Genomic DNA, 20,396 nt, shown 5'->3' with positions numbered 1-20,396 from the left:
GGTAGATCCTGGCCTCTATGGCTCTTGTGCTTATGGCCTGTTCTTGTGCTGCCATGATTAGTGCCTCTGTGCTGTCTGTCAGTCCTGCATTATCCAGCCACTGGTAGGATTTCTTGATATCAGCCACTTCCTCTATCTGACGGTGGTACATGCCATGTAGGGGTTTGTCTCTCCAGGTTGTCTGTTCCTCCTCCTCCTCTGCACTCTCATCAGGGTTCTGCTGCCTGAGACATTCACTTAGCAGTTCATCCTTTGGGGCCATCTTTCTGATGTATTCTCGGATTTTCGATGTTTCATCCTGGACCGTGGTCTTGACGCTCACTAGCCCTCGGCCTCCCTCTTTCCGCTTAGTGTATAGTCTCAGGGTGCTGGACTTGGGGTGGAACCCTCCATGCATGGTGAGGAGCTTTCTAGTCTTGATATCTGTGGCTTCTATCTCCTCCTTTGGCCAGTTTATGATACCAGCGAGGTATCTGATGACTGGTAGTGCGTACATGTTGATGGCTCGGACCTTGTTCTTACCATTCAGCTGACTTTTCAGGACCTGCCTTACTCTCTGGGGGTATTTGGCTGTGGTTGACTTCCTTGTGGCCGCTTCATGGTTTCCATTAGCCTGTGGGATGCCAAGGTACATGTAGCTGTCTTGGATATCACCTATGTTGCCCTCTGGTAGGTCAATCCCCTCAGTCCGGATCATCTTGCCTCTCTTTGAGACCATCCGGCCACACTTGTCCAATCCAAATGACATCCCTATGTCATCGCTGTAGATCCGGGTGGTGTGGATCAGCAAGTCTATTTCTCGCTCGTTCCTGGCATACAGCTTGATGTCATCCATGTAGAGCAGGTGGCTGATTGTTGCCCCACTACGGAATCGGTACCCGTAGCCGCTCTTCATGATGATCCAACTGAGGGGGTTCAGGCCTATGCAGAACAGCAGTGGTGATAGCGCATCTCCTTGGTATATGCCACACTTGATGTTGACTTGGGCAATGGGTTTTGAGTTGGCCTCTAGGGTTGTCTTCCACATTTCCATTGAGTTCTGGATGAAGGTCCTTAGGTTCCTGTTGATCTTATACAGTTCCAGACATTCCAGTATCCATGTGTGTGGCATTGAGTCGTAGGCTTTCTTGTAGTCAATCCAGGCAGTGCACAGGTTGGTCTGTCTCTTCTTACAGTCTCGGGCAACTGTTCTATCAACCAGTAACTGGTGCTTGGCTCCTCTGGTGTTACTGCCAATTCCTTTCTGTGCCTCGCTCATGTATTGAGCCACATGCTTACTCATTTTTGCCGCAATGATGCCTGACAGGGCCTTCCATGTTGTGCAGAGACAGGTAATTGGCCGGTAGTTGGATGGGATGGGTCCCTTCTGGGGGTCCTTCATGATTAGGACTGTCCTGCCTTGGGTTAGCCATTCTGGGTGGGTTCCATCCCTCAGCAGCTGGTTCATCTGTGCTGCTAGGCGTTCATGGAGTGCAGTTAGCTTCTTCAGCCAGTACGTATGGATCATATCGGGGCCTGGTGCTGTCCAGCTCTTCATCTTTGACACTCTTTCTTGGACATCTGCCATTGAGATGGTTACTGGTTCTTGTTCTGGGAGGTTGCTGTGGTCAGCTCTTAGGTCCACTAACCATTGGGCATCGGTGTTGTGTGATGCCTTTCTTTCCCATATGTCTTTCCAGTATTTTTCCACCTCAGCTCTTGGTGGGTCTGACCCGTTGTTGTTCCCTTGCCACTGAGAGTACACCTTGGCTGGTTCAGTGAACAGCTTGTTTATTCTCCTGGCCTCTCCCTCCTTGGGTGGCCAGAGCTGTTAGTCGCTGTTTGGCAGTTTCGAGTGCCTCTGGTATGGAGAGTGAGTTGTACTTCCTGGGTGCCCCTTTATTCACCATGTTCCCTTTCTGTAGTTCAGCTAGCTGGCTAACTTCTCTCCGTGCTGCCTCTAATCTCTTGGCCTCTAATCGTCTCTTCCATGGTGGATACTGTTTGTTATGTCCCGAGCCCACCTTGTGTCCAAGCATCTCCATGATTACTGTTGCTGTACTGTGTATCAGCTTGTTGGTCTTTGGAGATTGTCTTCAGAGCAGCATTCACATCTACTAGTAGATCTTCTGAAGGTACTTGGCAACTCAGCTTCGGTATTCGTCGGGGGCTCCAGGTTTCCAGTTAGGTCACGATCTTCCTTCTCAAGTCAGCAGCTCTTGTGTTGAGGCTAATAGCTGTTTCTTTGTTAGCCTTGATTGTGGGTTTCGAAGTATCCAATGGTCCCACATTCTCTGCATGTATCCCCTCTCTCTGGGATTGCTTGTATAGTAGCATTCCAGCAAATCCGTATTTTCTGTCCTCGTCCATCGATGTCTTGTTCCAGTAGCCCATTTCTCATCAGTTTGCCCTGGTTCCCTAGCAACTGACGCAGACCTTGTTGTCAGACCCGGGCAACGTCTGAGCCGGTATGACTCTATCAGTTATGTCTTCACTCATTCCTGAGGTAGGCTGATATATCATGAGGGGTTTTTGCCTAAGGACCCTTACTGGATGATGTTTTGCCCCGACCGGGATTCGAACCCCGATCTCCTGCGTCGTAGTCAGTGAGCATTACCATGTACTATCCAGCTGATATATATATATATAATCAGATTAATAGGAAAACTCTACCCTGTTTGCACTGTAATTAATAGACTTTTAGTGCTCAGTCATGTTTATATGGATGAGCTATTTGTATTTTTCACTGATCACTGAGTCCTTGTAAAAATATTCCTTATAAATTAAAAGCTAGCTTTTTTTTGGACAAATTATTTTCTTTTGAAGCCCATTTCCGCCACTTGGGAAAGAAAAAGATGAAGCCATATATTATGTCTGTTAGGGTTTTGCTGGGATTCGAACCTGGTTCGTTGGCCAGGGTTTTCCCAATTTGCTGAAGCAGTTCCTCGTGGCGAGCAAGGGCCTCACGTTGGCTGGTGAGCGTACGTCCATGAGCGTCCATGGTCGCTCCAAAGCGTGTCAAAGCTGCCATAATTCCCTGAAGGTTGGCCGGGTAGACAGTTGAAGCAGCCTCTGCTGAGTCGGTCATGACGGAGTCTTTCTGTTAGGGTTTTGCTGGGATTCGAACCTGGTTCGTTGGTGTGATGATCCAGCAAACCCCCACTAGGCCACCAGGGGAATGACAGGTGTGAGGCGGAAGTAGAAAAAGTAACAAAAGGTTTATTTATACTATGTACACTATATACAATCCAGGGCAAAACAAAAAAAAAACAAAAACAAAGAGTATAATTCAAAAAGAAAAAGGCAAAAATGCAAAAGCTCAGAAGATCCACAAAACACAGTACAAAGGAAACTGGAGATAAACATAACAGCACAGAGACTCCGTGACAAGAGGACTGAACTCAGGGGTATAAATACACAAACTAATTAAGGACACAGGTGAAGATAATTAGGACTAACAGGCAATTAACAAAAACACAAAACACAGGAACAGTGGCGGCCTCTAGAGGCCAAAATAAACAAGACACGAAAAGGAAATAACAGCGGCCTCTAGAGGCCAAAACAGTCCAAGTCCTAACAGGACCCCCCCCTCTAGGAGTGTCTCCTGACGTTCCCAGGGCGATCCGGATGGGCCGAATGGAAGTCCCGACACAGTTCTTTATCTAGGACATCCCGAGCAGGAACCCAGCAGCGCTCCTCAGGACCATAGCCCTCCCAGTCCACCAGATATTGCAACCCGCCGCGGACCCGGCGGGAGTCAAGCAGGCGATGCACAGTGAACACAGTCTGCCCCTGGAAGATGCGGGGGGGTGGGGGGTTCCTAGGGGCAGGGGCATACGTAGACGTCAGTACAGGCCGCAACAGGGAAACATGGAAAGTGGGGTTGATCCTCAGAGTCCGGGGCAACTGGAGCCGGTAGGAGACAGGGTTCACCCTGCGCACCACCTTGAAGGGGCCAATGTAGCGAGGAGCAAGCTTGCGGTTCTCCACCCGCAGCGGAAGGTCCTTAGTGGACAGCCAAACCCGCTGCCCAGGGCAGAAAGTGTGTGCAGGTCTTCTGTGGCGGTTGGCCTGAGTCTGGTTGGTTCTGGAGGTCTGTATGAGGGTCTTCCTGACCTTGCTCCAGGTCTTGCGACACCGTCTCACATATTGGTTGACCGAGGGCACCCCCGCGTCCTCCTCCTGGTCCGGGAACAGAGGTGGCTGGAACCCGAATTGGCACTGGAATGCCGACAGCTTGGTGGCCGATGACTGCAGGGTGTTGTGGGCGTACTCTGCCCATGGCAGCCAGGTGCTCCATGATGTCGGGTTATCCATAGCCAAGCCTCGCAGGGTGGTTTCCAGGTCCTGGTTGAGCCTCTCCGTCTGACCATTGGACTGTGGGTGAAACCCAGAGGAGAGGCTGGCAGTGGCTCCGATGACCTTGCAGAACCCGTGCCACACTCGGGAGGAGAACTGGGGCCCTCGGTCTGAGACGATGTCCTGTGGAAGACCAAAGACTCGGAAGACATGATTAAACAAAAGTTTCGCAGTTTCAAGAGCAGAGGGGAGTTTGCACAGTGGTATGAAGCGGCAGGCCTTGGAGAATCTGTCAACAATGACCAAAATGACCATGTTACCTTGTGACTCAGGGAGACCCGTGATGAAGTCGACTGCCACGTGGGACCAGGGACGCCGGGGAATGGTCAGAGGATGCAGGAGACCCTGGGGACGCTGTTGTGGGTTCTTGGTTCTGGTGCAAACCTCACAGGACAGGACAAATGACCTTACTTCCTGCTCCATGTTAGGCCACCAGAAGCGTCTTTTCAGGAAGTCCAGGGTCCTCTGAGCTCCCGGGTGGGCGGTGAGAGGGGAAGAGTGACCCCACTGGAGAACCTTGGCCCGGGCTTGATGTGGGACGTACAAGAGGCCCGGTGGCCCCGTCCCAGGACCGGGGTCCTGGCGTTGGGCTCGTCGAACAGCCTCCTCAATACCCCAGCGGACAGGGGCCACAATCCGGGACACCGGGATAATAGGCCCGACTTCATTCTCCCTGTTAGTGGCAGAGAACAGCCTGGACAGTGCGTCAGGTTTGGTGTTCTTGGAGCCGGGACGGTACGAGAGGGTGAAGTCAAACCGACTGAAAAACAGGGCCCACCTAGCCTGTCGAGGGTTCAGTCTCTTGGCTTGCTGGAGGTACTCCAGGTTCTTGTGGTCAGTCCAAACCAGGAATGGATGTTGCGCTCCCTCCAGCCAGTGCCTCCACTCCTCAAGGGCCAGTTTGACCGCTAACAGTTCTCGATCCCCCACATCGTACCGGGACTCCGCAGGACTCAGGCGGTGGGAGAAGTAAGCGCAGGGGTGCAGCTTTCCTTCCGAACGTTGAGAGAGTACCGCGCCGACACCACTGTCCGAGGCGTCCACCTCCACGATGAATGGTTGGGAGGTGTCCGGGAGGACCAGAATGGGTGCCGTGCAGAAGCGGGCCTTGAGGTCTTTGAACGCCTTTTCTGCCTGAGGAGACCAGCCATAAGATCCACCTGTCCCTTTGGTGAGGTCTGACATGGGTGCTGCCACAGAACTGAAGTTCCTGATGAACTTGCGGTAGAAGTTAGCGAATCCTAAGAACCGCTGAACCTCCTTAACGGACTTGGGAGTAGGCCAGTCCCGGACGGCCAGGGTCTTGGCAGGGTCCATTTGGAGTTGGCCTGTCCGTACAATAAATCCCAGAAAGGAGACCTCGGGAACATGAAATTCGCATTTCTGGGCCTTGGCGAACAGATTGTTCTGTAGCAGCCTCTGGAGAACCTGGCGGACATGGTGGCGGTGCTCCTGCATGGTCTTGGAAAAGATAAGGATGTCATCGAGGTAGACAAAGACGTACAGGTTAATCATGTCCCTTAAGACGTCGTTGATTAGGGCCTGAAAAACAGCTGGTGCGTTGGTGAGTCCGAAGGGCATCACCTGGTATTCGTAGTGCCCAGACGGGGTGTTAAAGGCAGTCTTCCACTTGTCTCCCTGTTGGATACGGATGAGGTGGTATGCGTTCCGTAGGTCCAACTTGGTGAAGACGGTGGCGCCTTGGAGCAGGTCGAAAGCAGTGGACATCAGCGGAAGGGGATATCGGTTGCGCACAGTGATCTTGTTCAGGCCCCTGTAGTCAATACATGGTCGAAGCCCCCCATCCTTCTTACCGACAAAGAAGAAGCCGGCACCAGCAGGTGAGGTGGAGGGTCGAATGAACCCAGAGACCAGGGCGTCTTTGAGGTATTCCTCCATAGCCTTGCGTTCTGGCTGAGAGAGGGAAAACAGTCTGCCACGAGGAGGGGTAGTCCCAGGGAGCAAGTCGATGGCACAGTCGTAGGCCCGGTGCGGAGGAAAAACGGCGGCCCTGCTCTTGCTGAATACTTCCTTGAGATCCCAGTACTCTGTGGGAACTTGAGATAACTCGGTGAGATCAGGGGGCTCGGCAGGAGACACAGGAGAGCTAGAGAGCAGACAAGAGGCATGGCATGCAGGGCCCCATTCCACAACCTGGCTTGTTACCCAGTCTATGCGAGGGTTGTGGCGAATAAGCCAAGGAAGGCCTAGAATAACTGGGAACTCAGGTGAAGGAATCAGGTGCAGGGATATTTCTTCCTTGTGACCTTGAGACTGGAGGAAGACTGGAGAAGTAACTTGGGTGACTCTTCCATCACCTAACGCTTGGCCATCGAGGGCAGACACAGACAGTGGGACTTCAAGAGGTGCAGTAGGTATATTGATGCTTTGGGCGAAGTGAATATCCATAAAGTTCCCAGCCGCCCCTGAGTCTATCAAAGCTTGACAAGAGTGGACAGACTCACCCCAGGAGATGGAGACCGGGATGTAGATTCCTTGACCAGGGAGTCCGGGAGAGAGGGTAGGCCCCGTCACAACCCTCCCTCGGCTGGACGGGGCGGTCCTTTTCCCAAGAGTTCGGGACATGATGCTCGGAAGTGACCAGGCTTGCCACAGTAGATGCAGCACTTGTCCCTCCTTCTGCGCTCCCTCTCAGATGCGGAGAGGCGAGTACGACCCACTTGCATGGGTTCTGGACAGTCACTGAAGGAGGTAGATGGTCTCCAGGTAGAGGTAGGGAGGCTGGGGGGGCTCAAGGCTTGGTGGCGTTCTCTCATCCTGTTGTCCAGACGAATAGCATGCGAGATGAGGGTTTCGAGGTCACTTGGGCATCCAATAGAGGCCAGACCGTCCTTGATGGGGTCAGACAGACCATGGTGGAAGGCTGACACCAGGGCAGTCTCGTTCCATCCACTTACTGCTGCGAGTGTTCGGAACGAGATGGCGTAATCTGCGACGCTTCCTCCTTGCCGGATGGACATGAGCTTTCGGGCTGCGTCGGTACTGATGTCTGCCTGATCGAAGACCCGAAGCATCTCTTCAGAAAACAGCTGGAAATCAAAGCACTCAGGTCCCTGTCTTTGCCAGATAGCAGTAGCCCAGGCCTTACCAGCTAATAAGGTGATCACAAAGGCAATCTTGCGGCGATCCGTAGTGTAGGTGGTAGGCTGAAGCTCAAAGGTGAGTTGACACTGGGTAAGGAACTCTCGGCACTCACTGTGCTTGCCGTCATACCTCTGTGGTGCAGGAAGGCTGGGTTCGCGAGGTGAAGAAGGCAGCATGGCAGGAGGCACTGGAGCAGGAGTGGGAGCTGGATCAGGAACTGGATCAGGAGCAGGAGATGCAGGCAGAGATGTCAGCTGTGCCAGGGTTTTCCCAATTTGCTGAAGCAGTTCCTCGTGGCGAGCAAGGGCCTCACGTTGGCTGGTGAGCGTACGTCCATGAGCGTCCATGGTCGCTCCGAAGCGTGTCAAAGCTGCCATAATTCCCTGAAGGTTGGCCGGGTAGACAGTTGAAGCAGCCTCTGCTGAGTCGGTCATGACGGAGTCTTTCTGTTAGGGTTTTGCTGGGATTCGAACCTGGTTCGTTGGTGTGATGATCCAGCAAACCCCCACTAGGCCACCAGGGGAATGACTCAAATGCAGAGGTGTGAGGCGGAAGTAGAAAAAGTAACAAAAGGTTTATTTATACTATGTACACTATATACAATCCAGGGCAAAACAAAAAAAAAACAAAAACAAAGAGTATAATTCAAAAAGAAAAAGGCAAAAATGCAAAAGCTCAGAAGATCCACAAAACACAGTACAAAGGAAACTGGAGATAAACATAACAGCACAGAGACTCCGTGACAAGAGGACTGAACTCAGGGGTATAAATACACAAACTAATTAAGGACACAGGTGAAGATAATTAGGACTAACAGGCAATTAACAAAAACACAAAACACAGGAACAGTGGCGGCCTCTAGAGGCCAAAATAAACAAGACACGAAAAGGAAATAACAGCGGCCTCTAGAGGCCAAAACAGTCCAAGTCCTAACAATGTCATAATAATGAGAACGTATCTTATAATTATGATTTAGTGTCAGAGGGTGCAGGTGGACTGGAGGTGGATGTATTTGCTGGAAGAGAGTCTTTATTGTAAAAGAAATAATAAACAGGTATAAAGTCCAAAACGACAGGCTGAGTCAATAATGAACAAAGAGGCAAAGAGTCGGGCGAGGCACAAACAGGCTGAACTGGGTTCGACAAGATCGGAATCAAAACACGAATCAGGAAGCCAACACGATAACAAAGGTTCGGTAATGGCGACTAACAACGCAATACTTTGCGAGGTCTGGTCGTGTGCAGCGTTCTTATATGCGCGCGCTGATTGCGCTTTAATCCGAGGTAGGTGCTCGTCATTAGAGGCGTGCGCTGTTCAGAGCACACGAGTGAAAGTCTGTAGTGCGCCAAGGCGCACGGATGTAAAACTTAGTCTCTCCATCCATCCATCATCTGTAGTCGCTTATCCTGTTCTACAGGGTCGCAGGCAAGCTGGAGCCTATCCCAGCTGACTATGGGCGAGAGGTGGGGTACACCCTGGACAAGTTGCCAGGTTATTGCAGGGCTGACACACAGAGACAAACAACCATTCACACTTACATTCACACCTACGGTAAATTTAGAGCCACCAATTAACCGAACCTGCATGTCTTTGGACTGTGGGGGAAACTGAAGCACCCGGAGGAAACCCATGCAGATACGGGGAGAACATGCAAACTCCACACAGAAGGGCCCTTGCCGGCCACTGGGCTCAAACCCAGGACCTTCTTGCTGTGAGGCGACAGTGGCACTAACCACTACACCACCATGCTGCCCCAATTAGTCTCTCATAATTATGAATTAGTATCTCAGTTATTACGTCTCTCACAATTATTACTCAGTATCTCATAATTATGACACATCTCACAATTATGAATTAGTATCTCGTAATCATGACATATCTCACAATTATTATTTGGTATTTCATAATTATGACCTAAATTCTCATAATAATGACTATTTAATAATAATAATAATAATAGTGAGAGCGACACAGTGGTGTAGTGGTTAGCACTGTCACCTCACAGCAAGAAGGTCCTGGGTTTGAGCCCAGTGGCTGACAGGGGCCTTTCTGTGTGGAGTTTGCATGTTCTCCCCATGTCTGCGTGGGTTTCCTCCAGGTGCTCCGGTTTCCCCTACAGTCCAAAGACATGCAGGTGTGGTTAATTGGTGGCTCTAAATTGACAGTAGGTGTGAATGTAAGTGTGAATGGTTGTATGTCTCTATGTGTCAGCCCTGCGATGACCTGGCCACTTGTCCAGGGTGTACCCCGACTCTCGCCCATAGTCAGCTGGGATAGGATCCAGCTTGCCTGTGACCCTGTAGAACAGGATAAGTGGCTACATCTAATGGATAGATGGATGGATAACTGTGAGGTTCCCTGGGGTGTGAAACACAAGACAGGTGGCTTTTGTTTAACTGTTTTTTTCCTTTTCTCTTTTCCAACAGCGACTTTTCAACTGCTTCGTATTTTCACACACACACACCAATGACAACAACGAGAGACAAGTGTGATCGTTTTGCCACTCACCTTTCCCAGCCTCGCTCTCCATTCACAAACCAGCACTTTGACCATGCCCCCACTGCCACAATAACATTTTCTCAAAATTATGACTTAATATCTCATTATTATGAGAGACTAAAGAGACTGGTTTAATAGGCATTGACACTTGGGATTCAACAGGAACCTCTAACTAAGGAGTGTCAAACATACATCCCGCAGATTCTAATTTGCTTTGCCAAATTAATTTATAATCCGTATTTTAATTTAAAACCAATTTGTAAGTTGAATTGAAGGTTTAAAATAAAAAGCTAGTCTGTTATTCCAGTAGAGGGCAAAATAATAACTTCAGAGCCACAAACCCAGCTACTGACAAAATGTGTTAAAGATACTGTATGTAATTTGTCATTGACAAGCTTTAAAAATGGACATATAATCCCAATTAAGTCCATTTCAGTCCAAGGTTGTAATACAACAAAATGAAAAGTTCAAGCAGGGTGCACACTTATAGTATGCAAGGGGGGACATTGTTTTTGTGGTAATGAATTGGAGTTTGCTTGTATGTACTGTAGGAGATAAACATTCAGTCAGTTAATGGCCTGAGAATGCACCTTTCATATAAAAGCAGCTAAATGAACAGATGCACAAGTAACAAATACAATAAATAAACAGCATGTTATTGGTCAGTAAACTGATTAGTTTTGGAATTGGACTAAGGCCAAGTTTACATTAGACCATATCTGTCTCGTTTTCTTCGCGGATGCACTGTCCGTTTACATTAAAACGCCTGGAAATGCCGGGAAACGGGAATCTGCCAGGGTCCACGTATTCAATCCAGATCGTGTCTGGTCCGGTGCTGTGTAAACATTGAGAATACGCGGATACGCTGTGCTGAGCTCTAGCTTGTGTCGTCATTGGACAACGTCACTGTGACATCCACCTTCCTGATTCGCTGGCGTTGGTCATGTGACGCGACTGCTGAAAAATGGCGCGGACTTCCGCCTTGTATCACCTTTCATTAAAGAGTATAAAAGTATGAAAATACTGCAAATACTGATGCAAATACTGCCCATTGTGTAGTTATGATTGTCTTTAGGCTTGCCATCCTTCCACTTGCAAGTGGTAAGTGATATGCGCTGGGATCACACACACAGCGGCTCAGTCCTGAATCATTGCTTGTGCACTTCACTCGGGCGCTCTGTGAGCTGTGCAGGGCCGGAGTGCGCACCCTCCAGAGGACACGCGCTGTTAAGGGTGGAGTGATTTGGAGCGCAGGATGCCTGCGGAGCCAAGCGTATCCATGTATTGGCATTGCTGTGTGCACGCGAATTGTGTATTGGTGTTGCTGTGTGCACACTAATCGTTTTAAAAACGTTAATCTGATGATCCGCTGATACGGTCTAATGTAAACCCCACCTAAGAGTAATGTGGATGGTTTCCTAAAATGAATTTGACACCCCCACTCTTACCTTTTGGTTCATCTAATGAGCATCATCACTTCTAGTGGCCCCGAGGTGGAAGGGGGCCTTAGACACTCTCAGGTCGCCGACCCCCCACAGGGGACTTTTAGTAAATACGCATCTAAAGCTCCGCGAGTTTTTGTGCTAGAAACATTCAAGTAATACCACTAGAAACCTTGAATCTTCTAGTTTTCAAATGTACAGTATATATCTTTAAAACAAACTTTATCTTTAGCACTTTGTAAAGAGAATAAAAACAAATCTTACGAATTTCAGTACTTCAGCCAGCAGCAGCCTCTTAACGACACACCCATCAGCTATTCACATGTTAAGCACATGGAACATCAGTGTCATCATTCGCTCATTGTGTAGCAAGGGGAGGTGAGAACATGCCCCGTTTCACCGGTATAAACAAGTGCACATGTTCACTTGTTTCCATACCAACTGAGAAACTTTTACCCTGTCCACACTAGGGATTTTGTACTGATACAAAACTACTTTCGTACTGCAACACCTGTCCACACTAGCAACTATACCGGTACTGTAGCGGTATAACTGTATCGGTACGAAACCCACAAATGTATGGGTTCATACCGGTACAGTATCGGTACTGTAGCGCTTCGCGTAGTGTGGACAGATGAAGCGGCTCTGTATCGATACAAATATAATGCGCATGCGCAAAGTCACACACCTCAATCGATGTCTTCGCTGAATAAAATAGTGAAGAACGGAGATTCGTTTGTTTCTTTCTCAACTGCCTCGTGTGTTTTATACGATTTGACTGAATAAATGACCACCAGAAATACAGACTGTACATTGACAACAAAAAGCACACACATGTTGTTTCATCCGCCATATATTCTTGGAAGGAAGTTACTCGGTAACCACGGAAACATTTCGCGCACGCGCATTTCAACTACCGTGAAAGAAAACCGCAAAAATTTCTCGCTAGTGTGGACAGATGCACTAAACTGTACCGGTATACTTTGTAGTGATACAGTTATACCACTTTCGTACCGGTATAAGTGTGAACACAGCATTAGAGGAATGGCCAAGGAAGATGTCACCTGCTGAAGCTTCACTGCTGATCCAGGATCAACTCGCTCTGGAGAGTGAGTCAGATGATGCGATGTCAGATGTATCCAGTGAGGACAGCGATGATGAACGAATGCATTTTGAACTTCATCTTGAACCCGCCGAGGATATTTTTGATGAGTAAGTAGGCTAATATCTGTCTCACTAGAGGTTGTCATACTTTTTCGGTTACCGTATAGGGAGAACTACATTACATTACATTTAGCAGACACTTTTATCCAAAGCGACTTACAATTGAGAAAAACAATCAAGCTACAGTAAAACAAAGGAAATCATAGAGTAAGAAGAAGAGAGTGCATGTTAGATGGTTAGTAGATTGTTAGGATAGGAGGTGCTCTTTGAAGAGAAAGAACTAGTTGATCGAAATGTGTTGTGTTATTTTCGTCAAGTTTTGAAAAAATATTTCTGTTGTGGGATTGAGCTGAACACAAATGGGAATAGGGCCAGTGATGGTTGCAGAGCCTGTGTGTACTGCAGGTTGCAGGGAAGGAAAACAAAAACCCTGTGGAAGTGCAAAACGTGTGACGTTTTCCTTTGCCTTCAACCTGACAGGAACTGTTATGATGCTTGGCATCCAGATGAGGACTGCGATGAGGACTGACAGCAGAGAGTCACAATCCAGGGATGATCATTAGCTATTGAACATTTTATTGAGTATCTTACAGTTGAAGAGGGCATATTTATTATAAGATTTAGAAGAAGCCAGAATATTTAATCTGTGACTGTGATAGCTTTGGCTTTTAGGGCTTCTTTTCTTTGCAGTAACTTTCCAAGCAGAGAGATGTGGGGGTAGGGAGGTACAGTGGCCAGGGCCAGGGTCTTTGTCTTTGACAAATGGACTATTGACAGTGACAGGGAGGAGGGGGGATTACAGGTGAATTACACCTACCTCATCAATATTCATTTGAAAGGGCAACTAACTGGCTTTGGAGAAAACAAAGGTAGTCTGAAGTTTCTACAATTAGGATTAAAACTACATAACATTTCTGAATGCTGTTCTTACTTTTATGGAGCCGACACCTATGTTTACAAGGTTCAGACTTCAAAATTCTTGTGCAGATATATTTATAGTGTGTTTTTTTTTACAAGGTTTGAAGACTCTGAAAATAGTTTTTTGTAAGGTTGTGTTTGCACTTAATTTAAATAAAAAACAAATTTCATTACATTCACTTTACTCTCATATTATTATTGCTGAGGGTCTTCAGAATATAACCATGTGTGTCACTTTTGCATGGATGCTTTTAGTTAGATGAAATACTTAAAAATGTCAGGGTTTATCAGACTGCCACAGCGTGTCTGACAGGCCCAGGACCTCCGAGTGTTAAAGCATATGAAAAAGCCAATAAATGATCAAATCATGGCTTGCACTCCCTCTACAGGTGACAAAACTGAGGAAGTTTACCATTTTATTATTTACCCTTTTCTAGATAAGAGGATGGTGTATGTCTTGGCTCTGAGGCTTGGCTCTAAATACAGCAACAGCTCCAAGTGCACAGTATAAACCTGCATCAATTTACTTAGCTGCTCAGGTTTGTGAAGATAATGCAGCAACTCTAACTTCTTGCTGTTAGGTATTATTATTATCTTTAGTTATATGAATTATTTGTCTGAAGTTTTTGCAATTGAAGTATTTGTAATATCCTATTTTGTCTAATTCTTTCTTCTGAAGAAGTTCTAGAGAAGTTGCTACAGAAAAGAGAAGGAGAGAGAGAGAGAGAGTCTTTAGAGTGGAAAATAATAGTTCCATTGTGATTACGTTATTCTGTCAGACTAGACAGAGCACAATCATTAAATCATCATCTTAAATCATTGTCCATCACACATGATGAAGAGGATGACCAGGATGATGAAGGGCAAAACTGATTCAAACCACTGTTGGTATCTTGCCTTTAGGCCTATGTTTTTGTAAGACGTTCACAAGATGTTTTCCAGAAGGAATCAGATTGAATGCCAGCCTAATGGTTAAACAACAAGGATGAGTTCACAGAAGTTCACAGCAAACACAATAAATATAAAATACAAAAATAAAGTGTGGGTGGTAAAAGAGAGCAACTGGACTTGCTTGAAAATTCTTGAAGACGTTTCACCTCTCATCCAAAAGGCTTTTTCAGTTCTGTCTGACTAAACTGAAGAAGCCTTTCAGTTGCTTTTGTGAAATGTCTTCAAGAATCTTCAAGCAAGTCCAGTTGCTCTCTTTTACCACCCACAGTTTACTATGACCTGGATGACTGAGAATCTTCACAGACATATAAAAATAAAGGTTTGCCACAAACTGATCCCAAATAAAGATCCATGAATATCTACAGCAGTATACTGAGAGGATTTGACCACTCTGTGACCCTGCTGTCTCTCCCCTGAGCTTGAATTTCTTACATCCTCTTGCACCTTGTGAAGAGTCATACGCTCTCTCAACCCTCAACACCACCCCCCCCCCCCCCCCCCCCCCCCCCCCCCCCCCACACACACACACATGTCAGGGGCAGTGAATGTCACCTGGATACGTTGTATATTTGTGCATACATGCATGCTAAGAACTTCAGCAAAGTCATAAAATAAGATATGCCATAAGATTTGTAATAACATACTGTTATCATACAGCCTTTTTTTATTTGTCCATAACTAAATGCATTTTGTAGAGCATTTGCTGCTTCTGGAGCGCAAATTGTAGTTCTGCTGGTGTAATATGTCTTTCTCCAAGAAAACTAAATCGGGGTATCAAAAAAGAAAAGAAAAACAGAAAAGAGAGAAAAAGCAAAACAAGGGAAAACAATTGTTGATAAACTTCTTTACAAAGACAGGTGAGCACAAATGTTAAAACAGATGAGACATGAAATCCCATGGTTCTCAACTGCTTGAATACTTCCATGAGCGTTAGTGCTAAAAACGACCTGAGACAACCCATTGACTTGAAAGAGCATATAATGCACTTTCACACGATACCTTGGTTACATCTGTAATCTGAGGTAAAGGCTAAATAAAATGTTGTTTGCATACACCACACCAATGTAATAGTACTAATTTGAAACATGTCTAATATTAAATTAATATTTAGCAGTTATTATATAATATAATTAATAATAATCGGCTAATCAATGTCATAGATACCCTCGTCATCGGCTGTCCATTGCTAGGTGATGATGACTCACGGGCGATTGCTCTAAGACAACGAGGGAGGCTCAGCCTCCTCTAAAAATGACGAACATCGTGTAGGATGAATTGCGCTAGGCTTATGTTATAGCCGACCTTATAACATTGCTATTTCAGATCCAGAATCATAGAAATGTATGTGCTCAACCCACTACAGTGCGAAATCATTCCGTTATAACTTTAATGTGTGCGTGAGTTTTTCCCCCTCGTGACAGCGCGATGCAGCGCAGCCTCAGTGCACTTCAATGGCATTTGGGAGCTCTGCGCTTTTCAATCTCAAAATGCAAGATGATTATTGGACAAATACTGCGAAAACGCCCACCCACGGAGTCTCACGGACTCCCAGCCTCAGTGGACTTCAATGGCATTTGGGAGCTATGCGCTTTTCAATCTCAAAATACAAGACGGTTATTGGACAAATACTGCGAAAATGCCCGCCTACGGACTCCCAGCCTCACATGGGAGGGACATGGCAGTTTCTGTGAGGAGACTGGTGATTGGTGAAAGCATCCGGATATTTTCTTTGATTGACAGCTCGTTTCAACTATAGACAGGCAGCGGTGAATTTCAGTTCAGTCCCATGCGGATTCACAAGTGCTGTGGTGTATTGTAAGAGATCAGCTTTCATTTCGATTTCATTCATTACATATGGTTTCTACCAGCTTTTTTAGTTTGTATTTATTTTCATTGTAAATAAAGTGTAATATAGTGTTGTCAAGTTGCTATCTTAGTTCCAGAAATTTCGTTTATTTGAGTGACTGAACTTGAACTTGAGGGGCTAGTCAGCTAGCAGAAAGCTGCACACGGATGCCAAGCATTGCTGATTTAATTTTGGCGAAGCCATTTGCCAGTCTTCCTTTCGAGGAAAAATTAAATTAAACAGCAGGGTAGACCAACGCCTCAAACTGACTTGGTGAAAAAGGTAGGGAATAATACTCGTTCCTTTCAGCTCTCCTGGTACGAGAAAGTGAATTGGCTAACAGCAAGTGACCCACATCAACAACAGTAAATAGGCTACTTTAGTAATATGTCATGGATTGACCAAAAATATAGAATCTATTTAAAATGTTTATGCTGAGTATATTATATTGGAATATATATTTTCCTGGATATGAATTAAACACAGCTACATTTGGAAAACATTTTTAAACAAAACACAGCCGAGAACATTTCACACTACAGACTTGGATTAAAAGTGAAGCGTTATCAAAATTGTCAATAAAACATTTCTCAGTCAAAATAAGTAAAATATAGGGAAAGTGTCATTGAATGAAATGTGTGGCACCCAGCTCTACTGCTGAGGTTCCTGACAAAGAGCTGCTTTCAATAATGATCAATTTTTAAACAACATGCCACAATTTTAAAATATAAAATGTTAAATATACCCCCCCAACACCACCATCATGTATATTGGACAGTAGGCTAATGGGCCAAAAGAACCTGTTATTTCACAGTTTGTGACGCTGCCAACAATCAGCCAGATCAGAGGCAAGAGTATGGGCAAAATTGATGTTTTTTCTTTTAAAATCTGGAAATATCGTAACCGACCAGCCTCCCCTGTTTGAAAGACTACAGCCGCCACTGTGATGATTGCTTCATTAGGATGCACAGAAACACCAGATGGGCCGCGAGGCCTGCATCAGAGCAACAGAGTCGTCTGCAGTGGTGGCACGAATGTCTGGCTTCATGAGCCTTCATATACTCCCTTTGACGCTTGTCTTCAGTTGAGGATACTGAACTTTTAACTATGCTTCGCCATGTTGCTCTATCCGAGGCATCCCTTTCCCATGTCTGATCGATAATTCCAGCATTCTTCATGTGCCTCTTCAAGACATCTTTGTACCTCAGTTTCTATCCTCCTTGCTTCCTCTTTCTGAGGCTCAGTTCTCAATAGAAAACAGCTTTGGGTAGTTGTGTGTTAAGGCATGCGCCAGGATGTGTCCAGCCCAACAAAGCTGGGAGGCTGTGATCAAGGCTTCCACGCTTACTGTATTGGCTCGCCTGAGGACTTCTACATCTGCGACCTTTTCCTGCCATCTTATTTTGAGGATTTGATGCAGGCATCGGAGTTGTAGCCTGGTCAGTTTCTTGAAATGTTTATGGTAGAGTGTCATGCATTCGGTGGTGTAAAGCAGAGATGTTTGTATACTTTCAACTTGGTGGTTCTCTTGATGTCATGGCGAGATCATAGTTAACCTTGCCTCCACCTAGTGGAGGCGAAGAAAGAGACAGGTCATCCAGAGTTACTGTGTAAGCAGAACACTTACTTCTAGCTGCATGTGGTCCGAGTACAAGTACTTCTTTCTTGTCATAGTTAAGCAGCAGGAAGTTAATAAGCATCCAGTGTGTAATGTCCTTTACACTGTTGCATCAGAGTGACAGAGTCGTCCGCAGTGGTGGTACGAATGGCCTGGCTGAGCTGCCATGGAATGTCTGGCTTTATGAGCCTTCATATACTCCCTTTGATGCTTGTCTTCAATTGAGGATACTGAGCTTTTAACTATGCTTCGCTATGTTGCTCTATCCGAGGCATCCCTTTCCCATGTCTGATCGATAATTCCGGCATTCTTCATGTGCCTCTTCAAGACATCTTTGTGCCTCAGTTTCTATCCTCCTTGCTTCCTCTTTCTGAGGCTCAGTTCTCGATAGAAAACAGCTTTGGGTAGTTGTGTGTTAGACATGCGCCAGATGTGTCCAGCCCAACGAAGCTGGGAGGCTGTGATCAAAGCTCCCATGCTTACTGTATTGGCTCGCCTGAGGACTTCTACATTCGCGACCTTTTCCTGCCATCTTATTTTGAGAATTTGATGCAGGTGTCGGAGTTGTAGCCTGGTCAGTTTCTTGAAATGTTTATGGTAGAGTGTCATGCATTCAGTGGTGTAAAGCAGAGATGTTTCTATACTTTCAACTTGGTGGTTCTCTTGATGTCATGGCGAGATCATAGTTACCTAGGTATTGTGATCACCCTGTCTGTGTGTGTGTGTGTGTGTGTCTGTTTGTCCCACCCCAGATATTTGCTTATAACTCAACAATGACTGGACAGACTGACATGAAATTTCTTGGGCTGATGTATCATGATCATAGGAACCCATTCAATTAATTATGTTGTGGTGTGAAGAAAAAAGAAGAGAAAGAAAGAGTACTTTCACATATATATTTTCCAAACAATTATGCTTTATGAGAAAAGAATGAACTATGATTTGTACAGATCTGTTTAATAATACTAATGCTGCACTGTCTGTCTTTAATGATGCCTTTGAAAATTGATAAAGCAATGTATCGTAACCCTACAAAAATTATATTCAATTAGAGTAATGGAAGAAACAAATAAGAAAATAGTGCATGAATATAATCTGAATGACCCTCCTTCTAGCCAAGAGGAAATCATCATTATGCTGTGGGGGCGAGGTCTGCTATTTATGATTGCCTTGTTGCTTTTGTAATGCACCAAAGGCTTTGATGGCAGCTTGAATCCAGCGGTCTTTCTCCAAGTCTGATGAGTTTGTGTTGGCAACTGTACTGCCTAAGTAGATGAAACTCATAAGAGATGTTCCATTGACCAAAACAACGTTGTCTGACCTTGCCTGTGGCTCAGGCGAGGGTTGGTACAGGAGTTCTGTTTTGGTGGTATTGATTTTCAATCCAAAGAGGGTTGCAGCTGTGGCAAAGTGACCAATGATTTTCTGCATGCGATCCAAATCTGTTGCTACAAATGCAGAGTCATCTGCGTACAGCAGTTCTTGCATGCAAATTTGCAGAGTTTTGGTTGAGGACTTTTGCTATTTTGGATTTTTGGAAAAAAGTATTTTTCAAATTTTTACATAAAATATAGATTTTCATTTCCAGAGCATATATCCAAAACTATTCATGATGCGGATTTGAAACTTGGTATACATGTTAACAAGGTGATGTAGATGTGCCTAACAGTGGTGTAGTGGTTAGCACTGTTGCCTCACAGCAAGAAGATCCTGGGTTTGAGCCCAGTGGCTGGTGAGGGCCTTTCTGTATGGAGTTTGCATGGTCTCCCTGTGTCTGCATGGGTTTCCTCCGGGTGCTCTGGTTTCCCCCAAAGACATGCAGGTTAGGTTAATTGGTGGTTCTAAATTGACTAAGTGTGAATGGTTGTTTGTCTCTGTGTGTCAGCCCTGTGATAACCTGGTTATAACTTAGTCTCACAGGTTAGTCTTAGGGGTTGGTTTTGTTTCCGGAGCAGAACTTGAAAACTATGAGTGGTATGGACTTGAAAGTTGGTATATATGAGTGGTATGGACTTGAAAGTTGGGATATGTGTTGATTAAGTAATGTATACGTGTCTTTTGATACTAAGAAATGTGAGAAATTTTCATTTTTAGCTCACCTGGACCAAAGGTCCAGTGGGCTTATGCCATGGTCTGTTGAGGTCAGTGTAAAGAGGTAGGGTTGGTTTCTTGCAGAACTTGAAACGTGACAAATAATATATTGAAACTTGGTATATAGTTGGTATATAGAGTGGAAACATGGTATATAGAGTGGGGGACATAGGTGTGTAGAAATCAGAGCAGGTGGGTGGAGCACAGAAGCATGGCAGGCCAGAACTCAGTTCAAAAATTCTGTTTATTTGCAGCATTTCAGCTGTTACTACTCTCCCAGCCACACACGCACGCACACACACAAGTCGTCTGGTTGGGGAGATAGCTCCCTTCCTCTGCTCTCCCTCTCCTTTTATAGGGCGCGGTCACTGGGGAAGACACACAAACACAGGTTAACTAACATCAGGTGCAGTGATTCTGCCAC

The sequence above is a fragment of the Neoarius graeffei genome, chromosome 9 (genome assembly GCF_027579695.1).
Source record: "Neoarius graeffei isolate fNeoGra1 chromosome 9, fNeoGra1.pri, whole genome shotgun sequence".
NCBI lineage: Eukaryota > Metazoa > Chordata > Actinopteri > Siluriformes > Ariidae > Neoarius > Neoarius graeffei.
This window is presented reverse-complemented; position numbering follows the sequence as displayed.